This window comes from Prinia subflava, chromosome Z (assembly GCF_021018805.1).
Source record: "Prinia subflava isolate CZ2003 ecotype Zambia chromosome Z, Cam_Psub_1.2, whole genome shotgun sequence".
In the NCBI taxonomy this organism is placed as follows: Eukaryota; Metazoa; Chordata; class Aves; order Passeriformes; family Cisticolidae; genus Prinia; species Prinia subflava.
The window spans coordinates 85,133,752-85,153,527 of record NC_086283.1 but is presented as its reverse complement, the minus strand read 5'-3'; positions in this window follow the sequence as shown (position 1 = coordinate 85,153,527).

Here is a 19,776-nt window from a genome sequence, read left to right as displayed (position 1 = left end):
ATTCTCCTAAAGGAATCCAGTTTGTATATTCTAAGACCACACCATGAAATGAATCAAGCACGTCTTGGTCACTTCCAGAGGAAACTTCCTCTACTGGTTAAGCTGGATTTCAGTTTATCTTCGATATGTCGTAGACCATTGGTCAAGTTCACTTATCCAAAAAACACCAAAATCAGTGTTAAAATGCTCTGTTGATGGTAAGGATTGAATTATTTTAGAAAATGTTACTAATCTGTCAAAACCCATTTTGAAACTAAAGTTTTTTGCCTACAATTAGGATGAATGACTTGGAGTACAGGCCAATCTAATCAGCAGGACTTTGATTTTTTAATGATCTGTTTCTGTGTTTCTATTTAGTGTCCCATTACAGTCTTAACATCACTCACTCAAGCCAGCCAACAATCCTCTTGGTTATTTTTATTCCTGCGTTTTGAGGTCTTGTGCCATTAGAATAAATGTGATTTTACGCCTTTGAGCTCTGTCAGTAGTCAGTCGGAAGTTACACACAAAAAAGGCGGCATTCCTTTTCTGCTCTGTGAAAATTCCCAGCAGAGAAACATGAACCTTTAGTATCTCTTCTCAGCATCATAGGCTGTCTGGGCCTTAACACACACTGTATGTCTGACTGCAGCTGAATAGACAACCTTGTTTCCTTTCAACACAGGGCGTCAGATCAGCACTCACTCCAGGGAGAAGGGGGAAGGGAAATGAAGTTATACCAGCAGAGGATGTGGCTCGTGAACTTTTCCCTTAACTATCTTATCAAGGATGTGAATGTCTGTGTGTACAATGGGGCAATTCTCCCGAAGAACAAGCAAGGTTGTCTAGGAAGGACTGGGGATAGGATGGGACTGTCATTGTCAGAAATCCAATGGGATCTCGTGGGGTAGCCGATAGCATTTCAGCTGCGAACGGCTGTACACCGTGGCTTCACTGGCGTTCCCACAGCCAGTGGCAACCACTTAAATGGCTGCTGAGGGAGAGACAGGTTCATTTGAAAAGTTAATACAGCATTGTGGCTGGTTACAAAAGAGCATGGCATTGGAGCCAGAAATGTGCTACTCCCCCGTTGCTCAGATCCCTCTTGATTTCCTCTTCCTGATTTTTGTTTTTTTTAACCTTTTTTCCGATCCCCTGCTAAACTTCAGTATCCTGTGAATCGGCAGAGCTACTGAGAGTGCCCTAAGGATGCTCCAGCAGAGAGTATCTACTGCCATGGGTATCTTAAATTGTGACTTCCAATTCCTGCCTGTCACAGTGGCGAGAGAGCAATGGTGCCACATGGGTCCTGATTTGGGATAATAGCATCATTTTTGGGTATCTCACTGGCTGAAATGTTTTCTGTCTTAATTCCCAGACTTGTTGAATAAACCCATTTCTTGGATCTTATGTTGTTGTTTATACTGGATATTCTTTAAAAAAGGTACAGGCTTATCACTAGCACATGTGCTAGCGTGTACAACAGATAGGTCTCAGATTATTTTTTCATTTTCCACTGCTTTTTTTTTTCTTGACATGTGCTCCTTACAAAGCAAAGGCAGATAGGTAAGAAACAAGACTAAAGAGAAATGGACATTCCTGAATTAGAATATAGGATTATGTACATGAAGCACTTTCCATAAAAAACATTGCTTTTCATTTGACATCTTTGTCTACAGTTATTTTTATAATGAAACAATAACTTATCAGCTGTTTAATACATCCTAGTTTGTTGTCAGTATAGCAAGTAAGATAAATATAGAGAAAACCACTCATTTGTATGAAGTTCATTTAAGGAAACTAATTTATCTGGAGCAGTAAGCTAACGTGACTTTTTAAATAGACATTTACTACTATGGAATCATAATTACTGCAATCAAGACACAAAAATCTTTTGTAAAAATAATTATAATTTAAAAGCATGCAGCTCAAAGTTGCTGCTATAATAATGACTATAATAGCAACTGTTTAGCATTTGGACATTTTTTTGGCAGGAGGGCTTTGCATTGTTTATTGTGAGAAAGAAACAGGCTCTGAGAAAACATGCAAATTTTCAGCAAAGGAAAAAGCAGCATCAGGTTTGCAAAACAGAGTGGCAGAAAGTCTGTTTTGCTTTTATGTCTTTAGTTCACATAGGCTAGGATGATTTAAAGTAATGGGGTTCTTTTGGAGGATTTCTGTTTAATATACCATGGAAGATCTCAAAATATCTGTTTCATAGTATCCCTGGCATCTGGACACTCAGACTGTGTGGTGGTCAGCATTTATTTTCTTGCTGTGTTTTTCATTCTAAAATTCCATTCTCTGTTGGGATCCAGAGTTCACAGAACTTATTGGTAATCAGCAATTAACTTAAAACAGGAGCTGTCCTTTAATATTTATTATTCATTGTTCTTCCTGAAATGGGATCAAATGCTTGTCATCACATATATAGAAAAAATAAGAATTACATAGTGTGAACAAGTATGTTCCAAAGGAAAGGTGGCATATCACTGGTGTGATATATTACCTCAATTTGTTCTGTCAGCACTCACTTCTTCACTCAGTTTCTGAGAGGATATGAATATTATTGTTCAAACAAATAAATTCAGATCATTGTAATTAAATACTAATTATGATTACTAAAAAAGATACATGGAATCCACATTTTAATGTGTCATTCTGTAACAAGACAGGGGATTGATACACTTGTACATTGTTTTATTTAGATTTCTGTTACATACAATGAAAGCTTTTCTGACATATATTATAAATGCATCTATAGAAAGAAAACAAACAGTAGTCTTTTCATTTGGACCATAGAAATCATTAAAAGAAAGCCTTAAATCAAAAATCTCTCCCATAATATAACATTCTATCCCTCATTACAGATTCAGTACATACTACATATCAGATTTGTTTTCATGCTGTCAGTCACTCCATCCTTTCTGCTCCATTCTGAACTATTATCCCCAAGACAAGTTAATTTAATGACCTTGTCCCCCCCTTGCCTTTTTTTCCTTGGTAAAGCAACTACTCCCCATGTTTTTGCAGGCTCACTGCTCTTCTCCTCCCTTTACTTCCATTAATTCTATCTCCATTTTTACTCCTAAGACCATCAACCACCAGTTACCTTTGAGTTAGAGAAAAATTACTCAGAACAGGTCTTGTTTTAATTTGAATCAATGAATCCAAGTTTCGAGGGAAAGTTAGACTTTGGCTCTATTTGATTCTTAGACACCTATTCCAAACCATTCCTTATTTTATGAGCTTTGTAATGGGTTTGGGTTTGTAATACTCCTTTTCCATCTGTTCAGTCATGTTATTTTCTCCCTCTTTTTGTCCTGCCATCTTGTTCTTTTTCTTTATTTCACTGTATCCTCTTTTTCACCTTTAGCTTTTACTTCTTTTCCTCTTATACCAGCTGTCAGTGGTTTGAGAGGCAGCTTGAAGGTCTCACTCATCCTGACGTGGATCCATGGAGGAGTTTGTACCACAAACATGTACCCTGGGATGTCTCTACAGACAGCGCATGTAACTGGCTAGTTAGAAATCTCTCCCTCCTCCAAATAAACAATGACGGAGGGTATGGAGAGTGGAACAGATTTCCCTTTTCAGCTGCAAGAATATCAACTCTTCCCTTCCAAAGAGGGGTGTCTCTTCCGTCTACAGACTGCATGCAGAAAGGTAATTATTTTAATTAATTTGTTAAACCAAAGGGAATGTCAGAGCAAACAGCCAGCTGCCTTTCAAAACAAAAACATTTAGGCCAAAATAAGGGGAAATAAGAGACAATGCGTTTGAAAATGCTACTTTATACAAGCCTTTCACATGGCTCCAAAAATGTCTGTATTTCTTCCAGTTATGTCTACCACCTAGTGTTAACTTCAGAATGGTGATGTATTGGGTGCTTTGCTTAGCCACCCCGTGAATGGCTCCCATTCACCAGGAGTCTCAGCTCACTCCATATGCAGGCAGAACTCCCAGTGAAGACAATGCCAGTCCAGGTCCCCTGACTCACATTTTGCTCAGGCAAAACCCCCATTGTCCAGTGATTGCTTTGCTCAATGAGCAGTGATTCAGAAGTGCTGAATAGGAACCCAGTCAGCTGTGCTTTGATATTATTTTCCTCATGATTCATTAATTTGGAAAAATCATTATAAATGTCTTTGTAGAATTACCCAGTAGTTTTTATTTAGACTAAACAGTAAGAACACATCACCTATGAGAAGAAGGCATTTTGGGAAAAGTGTCATTAAAACAGTATTTTTTCTGTGATCTGCATACTTCTTATAAAGTATTTGTTACTCCTCTAGGCCAAGGAATATGAGAGCATTTAATTCTTTGATCAGGTTCCTGATAAATTATTAAAGAGTGACTTCCATGATTCAATGACACAAAACAGGAGAATAAAATAAGAGATGAGTGAAATGAAAGGATCACACTCAGTTGCTTTTGTCATGCTGTATTCAAACAGTTTAAAACAAGTTATGAAAACTTTTTAAAATCACAAGCTATTGAAGTCTACTGTGGTTCAGTAACAAATGAGACTCAGAACTCCTGTTTGCACAAAAAACCATAAACAGTTGAAATCTTGTTTCACTGTAGAAATAACATTTTACTTTGATGGATCTATGTGAATACCATGAAAATCAAATATGTTTTGTCTGAGGTTAAAATTTTTAATTTTCTATTTCCTCTGTTTTATCAGGGATGTATGAGGAGCTTCATTCCTTCCTTCCCTGATACCTAAGGGCTTTCTTAATGTGAAGCAAAATAAGTGTAAAATGCTACTAATTTCCCTTCTGACTAGTATTGCTGCTGTGAATTGTAAAACAATTTACTGCAGAATTATGCTTTAAATAGTTATGTGGCATAACCCATAATATATTTTATTTTTATTACCAGAAACTCCAGGAATCCTGTCTAACAGTGAGTCCCATCTTCCACAGACAAGTTCCTGCTCTGTAAGATGTGGGACCAGTGATCCAGAAAGGGCAGCTCTCTGCCTATCACAGAACTTTTCTTTGTTCATATTAAAAATATTTACCAGATATTTAGTAAAAGCCCCTCAAGGCCTCAAAAATGACAACATAGCGCAGGGGTCATGAATCACATTTTTTATGTTTTAGATGGAGAATGTATTAAACAGGAATATCTAGATAATCCTGGAAATCCACTTTGCCCAGTAATCCAGGATGGGTGTCATCTGAGTACCTGACTTCTATCACCAATAGTTTTGCTTTCATTTGGATTCTTGTATAAGAACACTTTAGACATAGTATTCATATAGAATATTTCAACACTCTTAATCCTGCTTCATTAGCTCTCTGCTGATGATTCTTGTCATTGAAGGGTTTTTACTTACTTTTAACAGGTTTTTGAGGTGTTTTTTTATGCTAGACATAATCTTTCCCTACTGGACTCTTGGTTGATGCAGGTTGATGATCACAGACCTTCTTCCCATCCCAAATATTGATTCCCTCAAATTTCTTCAAGAAAACACAAACTAAGCTCAAAAATTTCCATGCAAGTTTGAAAAGTAAAAATAAACTCAGAACTTTCTTTCCTACTGTCTCAGGCTGTTTTCTGAACTTTTTCTTCTGAATCCACACGAGTACATTTAAAAGGACCTATCCTACCTCCTTCATAAATTACCTCAGTGTTGCAGCCCTTAAATTACTCTCTTTTGCTACTGTGTTTATGTAGATTACAGTACAAAACTGCCTGAAGAGCAGCACAAGAAATCTTTTAGCTTCCTCTTGAATTTTACTTTTTTAAAAGAATTTACTTCTAAACTACTTTTCAGAGGGAAGTTTCAGCTCTGGATTCCTAAGCACTGTTAGAGCTATTTGCAATCCTTTTCATTTTCCAAGAGCTTCACACAAAGGTACTGAAGAAGGAACATATTCAGTTCCTGCTGTAGGGGATCAGATCATGGCAATACCCCCTCCCAGACACACCACCTCAGAACTATTCTGTTTGTTCTGATACTTTTAATGCAGTACAGTATAATAGGATACTCATACATCACTTCTAGATGAGCACCTAGAATAAACAGCAATCTTCAAGCAGCAAAGTTAATTCTGTCTCTCTTTTTTCTTTTGCTCTTTTTTTCCCTCTCCTTTTTAATAGCAAAATAAACATAAACTTTCAGTTATTTTGAAGTATTTAATTATGAATTCCACCAGACTACAAATTAACTCTGTTAGAATGTTCTGAGGTAATTTTTAATCATCATAAAAGACAGCAGAAGTTGTCTATTCTTCTAGTATAGATGAACCAACATATTTCTGCACTCTAATGTTAAGATCACTTGTAGATAAAAGTTTGTGATTTTACCTGACATTAATATAAGTCAGCATCTGTGATTGCATTGAAAGCTAGATGTTTTGAGAGGCTATCATTGTGGAGGATCCTATGGAAATTCTGCTAAGCAGATGATTTTAGTCTTGTTCCCAAGATATTCTTCAGTCTGAGAAAATCTATTAAGGTATCCACCGATTTCTTTGGGCATTTCTTAAGAAAAAACTTTCAAAATGGCTTTTATCCTCAAATATTCTGTAGGTAGCCATTTGATCACATTGCTTGCCAGGAAAAGTCCACAGAAGAGAGAACTTTCCTGACACCTGTATTTGCCTTTCATGAGCCTGCAAAATTTGTAATTTTGTTTCAAGAGCTATATGTGCTTTAAATTTGAATGAATCATTGACCAACCAGTGAGATTAATGGAATATAACCTGGGCTGCAAGATCATCTACAGATTGTTAGGAATGTTTCTATTTCAAAACCCCTTGTTGCTTTGTAACTTGGACAAAATCACAGAAGGATCCAACAAGCAACAGAGACAGCTGAAAATAAAAGACAGGAAGGTACAGCTGGTGGTAGAAATGTGGTGGTCAGAGCTGTGAGAAGATGACCTTGTAGAAGAGTTCTGCCTGTCTCAACCAGCACTCAGCTTCACTGGCACGGGACACAGAATTATTTCCAGAGAAGCAAAGGATGGCTCTGCATGTTTACTTGCCCCTTCTTCCCACTATCAACAGATCAAAAAGATCCTGAATGAAACATCAGTGAAATCTGGATGCTGCCATAGAGCGAGCACAATGCTGTGATTCTAAACCCGGATTTCAATATTCAAAGAACCTTATATGTGCTAATCTTAAAACTATTCTTCTCATGCTAAGGTCTTTGAAGCCTTTCACTCTCTGGACAGGAATGTTAGTTCTACCACAGGGCAGAGAAAGCAGACACAGTTTTACTTGGAATTAATGAGAGCAGCCAGACCTGAGGAGGTTATGTCCTGCCAGCATTGCAATACTAATAATATCCTTCTATTCCTGAATTTGTTCCAAAACAAACAATCAAAAAAGAACCTTGCCCCTACTAACACTACTTTTTCCTTTTCTAACAATATATGTAAGATCATTCCCTGACTTTTTTTATGTACTCAAGCATATGAAAGTCAGTACTTGCCCTCATTTCTGAATCACAGGAGCGCTGTGTAAACCACAAAATTGGTCAGTGGTTACACAAATAGAAAAGTTCTGAATTGATGAATTTGTAGCAGAAAAATCTTAAAAGGGATCATCAAAGAATAAATGCACTAGCACCACATTTATATATTATTTCTTTGGTTTTACTTACACTGGTTTATTCACTTAAAGTGGTTTGATCGTGACATTTGGAAGATGTTTTTTACAGTATTTTGAGGCTCTCAGTATAGCATTCTGTTGTATATTTGAACAACGGTCTTGCAGACATGAAAACACTAAATTCTCCCTGTAGGTACTCCTGCATTTTAACACTGTAAATTCTAAGAAGAGTGAAACAAAATTGTTATTAGAAAAGTTTAATAATGCAAAACTTTTGCTGTAGATACTCCAATAACATTTTTGGAGAGACTATTTAGAATAGCTACAGCACCACTTTTAAACTAGACATTCTCCTGACTCCAGAAAAGCTTCCAAACCTCACTTCCAGTGTGTTAATCCATCACTGATTATATTACACACATGTGAAACATGAGGGAGAAATCTCTCAGCTGCATTTTTGCAACCTCATTAATGTCATTCTGCTTTTCCTTTTTATGCTTGCCTCTCCCTTTTGTTCACAAATGTGGTAATGAGTGAAATCTTCTTGGTATGAATTTACAATGACTTTGCATAGTTAAAATGGTTTTGTTTTCCTATTTTTCATTGTTTTCTTGATAAATCTGCACTTTGATCTTGAAGCTGCCTTACCCCTGGCATTGCTCTCATTCCGGTGCTGCCTGTGGATTCTTTGTGAATGAAGAGCAAACAGTTGAGTTTCTAAGCACTTGAAAATGTGAGTTGTGATTCAGATGAAGTACAGAAATTTGCTGTTTTGCTTTCAGAAAAAAACCCCATGTGTATCCTCTGAGCAAAGTCAGAGAAAAAAAGATTACATTTCATGCAGCTTGCAGTGAGAGCTATGAATTTTTTTCCCAGGGCTATTGTGAAGAAATTTCATATAAAACTTAGGTGTGAGTTAGCTGAAAGAGTGAAACTCGATTGAAACAGCTATCCCACTATCTCTCATCGTTATCTTTTATCAAAATTAAAATACAGAACAATCAAAATTACTTTAGAAAAATATCTATTTTCCTCACATGAGTTTCCAATTGAAGTTCTAATTACATTATAACAGTGAAAACAGACAATTCAGATTATTATGATTTCTTTTACCATACAGGTTTTATGCAAAATTGTATTCCTAGAGAATGCAGCCTTCTCAGTGGCAGGAAGCTGGTGACTGAGAGGTCAGGGCAAGCTGTTTTCCTTGAAGAATGCATTACAAGGGTACACTTCAGATACACTTTGATAACTGGCAATGATTTGACATATACCATAATGTATTAAAATTAAACCTGAAAAGACAGTAAGAAAATAAATAGACATTTTAAAACTAGATTTCTCCTTTTGTGTCTTTTTTCAAGTTGAGGAAAAATATTCCCATCAACTGTTATGGGTTTAGACATGCCTTGTTTTTGAGGGAAAAGGCAATTGAACCCCCACAAAGATCTTTTTATTCAGAGCATTTGCATTAGAAAAATAAATACAGCACTTTACCTATTGCATGATATGGTCGTGCTGCTTCTTATTTTTCATTCCATATTTGTGTTTAGAGGTTGATATTTGGCACAGCAGGAATCTTATGTTTGCCCTCTGGCCATATACACTCCTGGGTCATACAGGCAACCACACTGGGAGCTCCTTGGTACCCTGCCAAAAACCTCAGTTCCGCAATCAAAAGCAATATTTTCTTCATGGACAAGAGGTAATTCAGTCTCTCTGTGTGTTTGGTTTGGTCCTAGTGTGATGAGCAGTTTAGAAAACTCTATCTATTTGCATGGCGATTTCATAACTCCATATAGGCAGTGGAGTCAGAATGCCCACAGGGATTCGTGTTCCAGGTACTTACTGCCATGACCATGGCATCTGCAGGTTCTGTGTGTTCAAAAATCCACATTTGACTGTGTATATCGGTAGGTTTGGTTTCTGACTAGGAGGCCAGCTTGCAAACAACTGCAGGATCCTGTGTGTGCTAAATTGTGGCCAGATTCTGCTATGGGTTCATTGGGCTGAGACTGACATACTGGGAGACTAAGGACAAGGAGTTCTTTTAAAATAAATAGAATAAATGTACCTTCATTTTTATATGGATTTAATGTCTGATGACAAAGGTTGAAAGGCCTCAGCAGACTAAGCCCAGCCTGATGATATCTTGCTGGGATGGCCTGATAATGAAGGGAGATAAAGTATCTCAGAGAATCCAGATAGCACCCAGGTCCCCAGGGTGGGCTGGGCCTTTTGTGTCATTTAACCACAGAAAAGAGACAGACTGTGCCCTGAAGGGTTTTCTGTCTGAAGACATGGAATAGAGTAGGTTGTACCAAACAAATCAGTTTGTTGGGGAATTGGCTCTGTTGTAACATTTGCATGGAATGCACTCTCTGTCTCTTCTTCCAAGTCTGGAGACTGGGGAGGAAGAACCTTTAAAAGGAATACAAGGATGGGAAACAGCAACCATTTAGCTGGAAATTTTATAGCTGGAAATTTGCCAGGAGGCTGAGGCCTTATGGGGGGGATTTGGTGGAAGGTAAAAATATGCCTGCTTATTTATTGCAATTTTAAGAGGAAGGTTTTTTTTCAAACCACATCTATTATGATAGAGGAAGTTTTAATTGTGTTTAGGATTTTGGTGATAAAAAAGAAGAGATATAAGGTTCTTACGGCAACTGGTATTATTTATGGTGTCATTACTTTATCAACTTCAATTACTGTAAATTAGTCTCGGCCTATGCTTTGAATTGTTGGGATTTATTATTTGAACAATATGTGCAATTTTCCCACTAAATCCTGTGACTTTGACTCAATTTGCCTGAAATGTTTTAAAAGGTGCTTGCAGGAAAGCTCTGCTGGCAAGAGAGAAAGTGTGGCAGACACTGCAAGGAGTGCACCAATGAGCAGCCAAGCACAAACGGGAGTTGTAGCAGTGTGAGCTGGCACAGCTGCAGCCAGAAAGGAGACACAGCCCCTGTGTGCCCCAAAATATATTCTAGTACAAGCAGGTAGCTCTAGAGGAGCATGCCAGCTCAGCAGGGAACATGTGGAAAAAGCAACAGCAAAAGAGCAGAACAATCTCACTGCCTGCCCAGTGGTACAAATGACATCGTTTGGCTCAGACGTAAACTGATCCTGTCTGCACATCTTCCAGACATAGCTCAGCATCTTCATATAGCCACTCTGAGTAAAAAGCTGGGGAGATCTGGCTGGCATTTATATTGTGCAGGAATTTAAGATCTTATGGCTATAGTGCCAGGGTTCAAAATTTATCTGTTTTCTATATTCTGCTATGTTAAACAAATAAAATAGAGAATACTTCCCTACTGTTTTGTGGAGAGACATATTTCAAGTGCAGTTTACTAATAGTGCTATAAGAGACTCAGGGTGGGAGATAAATGGAGTGCTAATAATTTTTTTTTTGGCTTTTGGGATTTTGATGTCTTTGTTGCACTATGGAAAAAAGTATTTTTCTTCAGTACTTGTGTAGACAGATATTGTCTTTCATTTTAGTAATAAAGATAATTTAATTTCCTTTTGGTTGGTCTCTGCTATGCAAACACAGTAACTTTTATATAACTCTTGATGATGGTGACTCTAGCAAATGAATGTAATGTGTCCTCATCTTTGTTAAGCTGTTACTGTTGACTGTCATCATTCTTTTTTTTTTTTTTTTTCACACTCCTGTGACTTTGAGACTGCTGCTGAGCATTTTTTGGTTCCATTGATATGTTTGCACACCATCTCCACCTGGGTTAGCCTCCAGGGCTGACTGTAAAATGCTTATAAAAGGCAATTAAGCAGACTGGGCATGTGAAAGCTTCAATAATAAACTCTGCTGACCTTTCTGGAGGGTGCATCTTTCATCATTTTATCTTGATTTTCTCAACAGCTCTTTTTCTCAGAGTTGTTTTTTCTTGGCTCTTCTCTTGGCAGAACAGCTGCTTCTCTCTGGCCACTGAGTATGGCCTTATTTTATTTATTCTTGCCTTTAACTTTTGTAGGGCAGCCAGATACATGGGGATGGGTGTTATATAACAAATACAATAAATAAATAAAGCCCAATTTGCAACGTTTTTGCTGTCCACAGTGAAAGCTGTGGTCATGGAGAAAGGAGTTCATTACCCAAAAATGCCCTGTTTGATCTTGTTGGGGCAAATGGCTAAAAAAATGGTAGTTTGAATACAAAGCTCAAGAGCTTAAAAGCAAAATTAGCAGAAAATCAACTGGTTTAGAAACAACTGCTAGACCTTTGAGTGATTTTTGTTAAAAAATAAATTTGAAGCATAGAATGTCTCTGTAGTCCAAACAAGTCACTGAATTTAGATTTAAAATCTTAGTCCTTCCAAATTTTAAATGGTTGAAACTCAGGTTGCTGCTGGCACTGGCCACTGAAAAGCAGTGCCAGAGCCTCAGTGTACTGTGGAAAGTTGATTATGCAGAGCCAAAAGACTGATCAAGGATTCACGCACTGCAAGCAGTCACTGAGTTTATTTGAAACACTAGGATAGATTTTATAGTGTTTAGAACTTTAAAAGGGTTTGAAAGAGGAGGTCAGCAGGGTCTGTTTTTGCAGTAGGCTCTGGGGCTTGAGAAGAGGCCTTTGCTAGTGTTGCCAGACTTTCCAGATGCTTTTAAAGACTGAAGACTATTTCTTCCCAGCTTTCACCTCTACAATAAATCTCCTGCCCTTTCCCCTACCACTTCCCATTTTGCCCTTTCATTAGTCCTTCTTTCTTTCTTCCCGTGTCATTACTTCTCCTTGTTCCTTCTCATTACATCTCTTCCCTTGAACGAGTTCTTTCTTCTTATTACACTCTAGTCTTTGGGATCAAATACTATTTGTATTATTCCCTTAGGGAGTAAGTTGTCATCTTGAGTGGAGAATGTCTCCTAAGGTGGATCGTAAAGTGTAAGAGATCATAATTGTTTTGTTTGAATTCAGAGTAAGAGAGGGCTGATGATAAAATTTTACTGTACACTCCAAACAGAAGTTTTGCTGTTGCTGGCCTTGTAACTCGTGTCAGTATCCCAGGTACCTTCATCTCTGTTAGGAGCAGCATATTTTCACAACCTGTGGTAAGTGTGCCTTTGCAGAAGGCCAACCACATTAACAAGATGACTTTTAGAGTATAGCCAGTAGGTCAAAGGAGCCTATTATTCCCCTTTATTTGGCACTAGTTATACCTCAGTTGGACTACAGTGTCAAGCTTTGCTCTCCAGAGTGCAAGACATCAACACGCTGAAGATGTCCGGCAGAGAGCTGTGAAACTGATCATGGGGATGGAACATATGTGACATATGAGGAGAGAACTGGGGCAGTTCTGCCTTCAAAAGAGGAAAAAAGAGGCAGAACTTACTGCTGTCTTGAGATATTTCACCTATGGGAGGGTGTAGAGAAGACATGCATTCTCTTCTCAGAGATGCCCAGCAGAAAGACAGAGGGCAATGGACACAAGATGGAACAAGGGACTTCATGTGAGATTTTTTTTAATGAGATGGTGATAGACTTTGAAATAGGGACCAGAAAGATTGTGGAGTCCCAGCCAATGGAGATATTCAAAACTTCACTGGACAAAGTCTTGTGCAGCAAGGCCTTAAATACACTGATTCGCCATTGTGTTGACATATGGTTGACTTGTTGTATTGAGGGCATTTCCTTGGAAGACATAACAGAAAAGACATAATAGTAATTTGGGCAGCAGCATACTACAGTTGAAAACCATGTGCCAGTAAGGGAGATCAAAACTATTTTCAGCTAGCAAACCTATTTATATTTTGTTGAAGTGAAGGTAGTGTTCTTTAAAGATGGCCTGAGACATGCATCATCACAGAATAGACTGTTTCTGTCTTGAAATCCAGCACAGCAGACTTGGGCATTAGGGTGTAGACCACAGGGGATGTATTTGTCCTGGAAGTGAATTCCTCACACAGCCCCACAGTGGCTTTTCTTTTGGAAAGTGTAAAATGTGACATATAAAGAATACCAAGACAAAGATGTTGCTGACACAGAGAGAAAAAATACTCAAATCTTGCAGAGCATTATTTCTTGCATATCAGATATCAATATTACCATAATTTAATCACCATTAAAAGTATTTCTTCACTCTGTTAGTAAATTTAAAGCAGCACAAGTATTTGATGAAGGAAAACAGTCTATTTGGATCTGAAGTCACAAAAGAAGAGGCTCGGAGTAGTACACACAATTCATAAACATCAGAATTGGGCTTGCGTAATTTAAAAAAAATTAAAGAGTTACATCTTAATTATATATCAAATTGATGCTCCAAACACAACCAGCTTCAACAGAATTAGAAGACTTTTGCTACTTTATTTCCTTCATGAAAATACTGTAGAGTATTTAGCTTTAGGAGACAGAATGAGAGAGAGTATTCTATTCTGGTTTTGTAACTGTGTAAACTTATATTTTGTAAGGGAACAACTTTAGAAAAGTCTGATCTCGTGAATAGAAATGGCTAGGAAACTAGTCATGCCAGCTACAGGAATAATTTGGTATTAAGATATCCTAATTCACAGGTCTAGAAGGAATTCAAATTACTGGGCAAATTTGGAGGAGATAAGAATGAGATCATTTACACCCACTTCTGTGCTGCATAAACCCTCAGGACAAATTCTTCTCTTCACTCAGAGTTTCCATCTCTGAATAAATATTAGCTTCACTTTCCCTACTGCAGAGGACACTTCTTTTTTTCACCCTCCCCCTTTCTATTTCTTTCTTTTCTTCTAAGGGCTTAGGCACGGGGATGTCTTGCAGTGGGTTCCAAGTGGCCTCAGGTGAGAGCTGATAGCTGAAAGTGCATCTGGAATGCAGAGCATGTCAAGTTTGGACAGGCAAATAATTTTGGTTTAAAAAATTTGATACTGCAGATGTTACTTAAAACAAATGTAAGCATTCAAGTTCTGCAAAAATTACACTTTGAGTGCCTACATTCTTCTTTTGATTTTACCAAAGATGAGGACTAAGAACAAAAGAGGTTTTAATCAGTTTTGTTTAGGCTTCCTAAACACTGGAAAGGGTATGATTCTTGTCCTGCAACCACACTTAGAGGTATGAGAGATGCAAAAAAGAAAACAAAGCTTATTTAATTAATGTTTGAAATTTATTTCTACTCTTTACTTCTTCATGTTCTTCTGAATGGGTAAAATAAATTGTACAATCTGTGACTTCAATATCTGCATAACATGATTAAAGCATTAGTGATGACTACACACTGTCATCTTATTTACACACAAATTGTTTCAGCTGAGAGATGTGTGTGAAAATTCAGGAAATGCCATTACTAGAATTCAATTACTAGAAATCACATCCTCAGTGACATTTAGAGAATCTTGAACAAATATTTCTATTCACGCTTTTCCTTTGGTCTGAAGTTTTCCTCCGGCAACATGAAAAACAGGTTCTTTATTTTGCATTTGTTAGCACTTGGATGTCTATAAAGACTCCTAACAATAAGTAGGCAATGGACTGAATGCCTTAAAACCTGGAGAAACTTTTTAGGGCTAACTAATGTTGCATATTAAGTTCTAAAACTGAGGAAAAGTAAAGAAAGAGATGCTGTTTAGTACTCACCATTCAGAGATTTGTGTATCCAGACTAAAGTAAGAGTCCAAAGAAGAGGAAGATAAGGTCATAGCTATACTCCATGGAGTGAACAGAGTAAAAAATAATCTGTTTAAATGTATCTACTCTTGTGTTGGGACAGACTGTATTTCTAGACAGAGCAAGCATTAAAGCATTACATAAAGCAATACAAAGTGAAATAATTTTATAGAAAGAGGGTTTATACTTACAGAATTAACTGCATATATATATTTTAAAAATCTCATTTCTGTTTCCCACATGATTTTGTAATTGCCTTATTTGCCCCGTGACGAAAACCAGAATGCTTTCCACAGACATCTTTGTTGACTCTACAAAACCCAAAGTACTAAAACCATATTTCACAATTGTCTTTCATATGTGATGTAACACCAAAATAGCCCAATCCCCGAAAACAGAACACAACCAGGATTTTCCAATGACAAGGAAAGTGTTCAAATCTTTAGATTGCTGTGCTAAAGATAAAACAACCAGTCTTTACTTACATAATTTTACACTTTTAGGAGAAAACAATGACCTGTGTGCCAGTGTTGAAATTCTCAACTTTGGTGTGATTTAAGCTGTACCTCAAACAGTTCTGACATTCCAGCAGCAAGTCCAGCCTGTGTTGTCCTGCCCTTGTCTCACTTCTCTGACTCCCACTGTCCTCCTCAGTGTTCTGCACATTATGCAGGTGGATGCAGAGATAGTGGGATGATCTGATGGGAATGCAGTTTTTCTCCCCCTATAATGTTGGTTTAAGTCAGTTCAGCTTCCTGACTGGGGTGACTGTAGTGCCAAGGAAGAACCACTGCTAATGCAAGGGAAGGAGCAAACACCCACAGGCCAAGAGGAGAGCTGTTCTGCCTGTTAGCAGCATTCAGCTTTAGCTGCCCTTATCTATATATTAGCTGTACCATTATATATCCTTAATCTGCAGTTCCTTGATTTCTGTAGACCCTCGCTCAACTTGCTGTCCAAAGTCTTATTCACCAGAATGAATTCTAGCCAAGCTAAACAGCTGGCCAGTTTGAGGGACTCATCTGGCTGAGAATTAACTTGTGGCATCAACAACAAAACTGCAAAGTTTCAGCTCAGTCACTTCTATGACTAGGAGCTGTCTCCCAGATCAATGGGAGACACGTAGGGGCTCTAGGCACGTAGAGCACCTAGGGCTCTGAGTTCTGAAGTTTCACAACTGCAGCTTTCAGGCAGACAAGGCACAGAATTCTGGGATTTCTTTTTCCTTAGCCTTTCCTGCCCCCTGGATGTATTGCCTCCTTATTATACTGGCTGCTACTTAGAATTGTAATTCCCTCTCAGTCACCGTATGGAGAATTTATCAGCACCTTGGATTTGTACTTTGAGGCACTGAAGCATTAAGCACTGCAATACCAAACTAATTTCTTGGATCTCACCTGATGAATGAGATTAGCAAACAGTTCAGGAAAGACTGTAGAAAGTATCTCAATGCTTTATTCACTTATTTTATTGCAGTGACAGTGGTGAAGAAAAGGAATGAAATATTTCTGTGTGATTACTTTTGTCTGCAAAGAAGTCCAGGTAATTTGACAGCTCAGACCTGACATCACTTAAAGATGTTTTCGGAGAACAGTTTTTGAAATAAGCCCATGTTCTTGAACAATGTGAGGTCATACCAGAATGTGGCATCTTCTTGTACAATACAGTCTTTATATATAATGTATAAAAAGGATTATCTGATTTTCTTGCTGAATATCTGATTATTTTTTCTTGCTGATTATCTGAATTTCTTGCTGAATTGCTTTCTCAACTAGGTTTTCATTGGTTTGTTTGGTTGTTAAGAGTATATTATAAATCTATGTGGAAGAAATGGCTTCCCTGTGTGTTAGACATAAATTCTGAATTTAGATTCCTATTTACAAAGATACTAATGTAAAAAACTACCTTTGTCACAGTGCTTTGAAAAAAAAGTAAATTTTATGTGATTATCTTGCACCTGCATTGTATGTAAATCAAGCATTCTGCAAAGCTGGGTATTTGCTAGCAATTCTGTGCCTCCTAATATGTTATAATTCCATTGCTAAGTATTGTTAATTGTGATCGTGAGTAGTTGAATTGCTTACTTTATTTTGTAATGGTTTCCTCTTTCCATGGCTGATGACTGAGATCTAGTGAGTAACTGTGCTGGTTTGACTGGTTGAAAGCTGATTTCTCCCATAGTATACCTTGTATGGCTCTTTGGTTTAGGTTTGGGCTGAAATAAATATTGACAATTCAGGGATGTTTTTGTTGTTGCTGAGCAGTGCTTGCACAAGGGCAAGACCTCTTCTCACTTCACCCCACCTGTTGAGCCAGCTGAGGGTGCACATGAAGTTTGTTTGGGGGGACATACAGCCAGGACAGCTGACCACAAGCTGACCACTTTAAAAAGGACATTTCATCCTATGTGCTGTCATGCTCAGAATACAAGCTGGGGGAAGAAGAAGGAAAGAGGGAGACACTTGGGGTTTGTCTTCCCAAGTCACCATTACATGTGAGGGAACCCAGTTTTCCTGGGGTTGGTTGGCTGAACACCTGCCTACCCATGGGAAGCAGTGAATTAATTCCTTACTTTGCTTATATGCACAGCTTCTGTATCTCCTATTAAACTGTCTCCATCTTAACCTGTGAGTTTTCTTATTTTCACCCTTCCAATTTTCCTCACCAGCCTGCTGGGGGGGAGTGAGTGAGTGGCTGTGTGGTGCTCGGCTGCTGGTTGGAGTTGGACCATGAAAATAATACACTAGCAAAATTTTTAATCTTTGCAGACATTACTTCTAGAAACAGATTTGCGATACTCCTGGGCTGCTTATTCTGAAGGCCACATAGACACTTCTTGAAAATGGTTATGAGAAGAAAAAAAGTTCCCATTTCTTGGTTTTCATTTTGGCAGATCTTGGTTGTTGGTTTGGCAGATTAAAAACCCCACTCTCTTCGTATCCAAGAGAGATGATACCTTGCTAACTCTCTAGAGGAGGGTTTCAGTCTATGTACTCTCACTTCTGTCACACTGGTTTCTAAGAACCTCTACTCTACTCACCTACAGAGCTGCCTTTCATGTCTTACAGCCTATCTTTTAAGCATTACAAAAGACTTGTCCATGCCGGCAGCTGAAGTATCCCATTACTTCATGGACATCCTTAAGGTGTTCACAGAGACACTGTGTGCTCTCAGAAGGGTCACACCTTCCAGTTTTTATGTGGTGCTCTGTCCTCAAATTGTCTTCTTAGGCTCAGTGTGCACCTTCTCTTCTGCAGTCAGAATTTCTGTTAACCTAATAACAATGGTGACACTTTGGGGGAAGGTTTATCACTTTGACATAATTTATAAAAAACATAATACCACAAATGCCTAGGTTGAAAAGTCTTCAGTCCAAGAAACAGACACAACCTGCTAAGAGCTATCAATTTTTTAAATGAGTAAAATACTATTTTCTACCCTGTGACCTGAAATTTAATTTGAAATGTAAAGCTCAAATGGAAACTTAGAATATTTATAAATATGACCATGCTGGTAACTGTTTGTTATATGAACAAAACCAACATATTGAGGTTATTTTGAGCCTTCTGAGACTGAACACAGTAGTGATGAAATATTCTTGTGATAGATTTAGGTTGCATTCCTTTTAACTTAAGATTTCAGATAATTTGATATCTCTCATAGAACATTTCTGAACTATAAGGCAATGATTTTCTTTCACCTTTGCAATGGCTAGGACCAAGTATAAGGTCCTATCATATCATGCCTATGCTGTCAACTGCAACTCACGACACTATATGCACTGTCTGTATCTCTGCATGAGGCTTCTGTATCTCAGTCTTTCCCCTGCAAAATGTTTGCTCAGCTCATTAGACTGTCTGTACAGAAGTTTTTTGAAACTAAATACACTAAGAATTATCTAGTATTTATAAATTGAATGATACATTTAACTTGTAAAAATAGTGATGGTAAACGGTTTTAAACGGTCTATTTAAAAGGAGGGATTTGTCTGCAGTATAGTGAGAATTAAAAAGAGCTCTGCAGAAGTGGGAAACTTAACCTCATGGGGTAAATTAGGATAGTCTGATTCATTCTGCTAGCTTTTTTCTCCTTAATCAGGCCTGAGCTTTAACTCACTGAGAAAGGGGAACGGATTCTGGTCCTGCAACAAGTGACCTGAAGTAAAAATGTTTTATCTTCCTGCAATTTAGAGCAACATGTGTTTTCTCTTATTTAACCTTCCCTTCCCTTCCCTTCCCTTCCCTTCCCTTCCCTTCCCTTCCCTTCCCTTCCCTTCCCTTCCCTTCCCTTCCCTTCCCTTCCCTTCCCTTCCCTTCCCTTCCCTTCCCTTCCCTTCCCTTCCCTTCCCTTCCCTTCCCTTCCCTTCCCTTCCCTTCCCTTCCCTTCCCTTCCCTTCCCTTCCCTTCCCTTCCCTTCCCTTCCCTTCCCTTCCCTTCCCTTCCCTTCCCTTCCCTTCCCTTCCCTTCCCTTCCCTTCCCTTCCCTTCCCTTCCCTTCCCTTCCCTTCCCTTCCCTTCCCTTCCCTTCCCTTCCCTTCCCTTCCCTTCCCTTCCCTTCCCTTCCCTTCCCTTCCCTTCCCTTCCCTTGTCAGTTTACCAAGTGTTGCCATAGC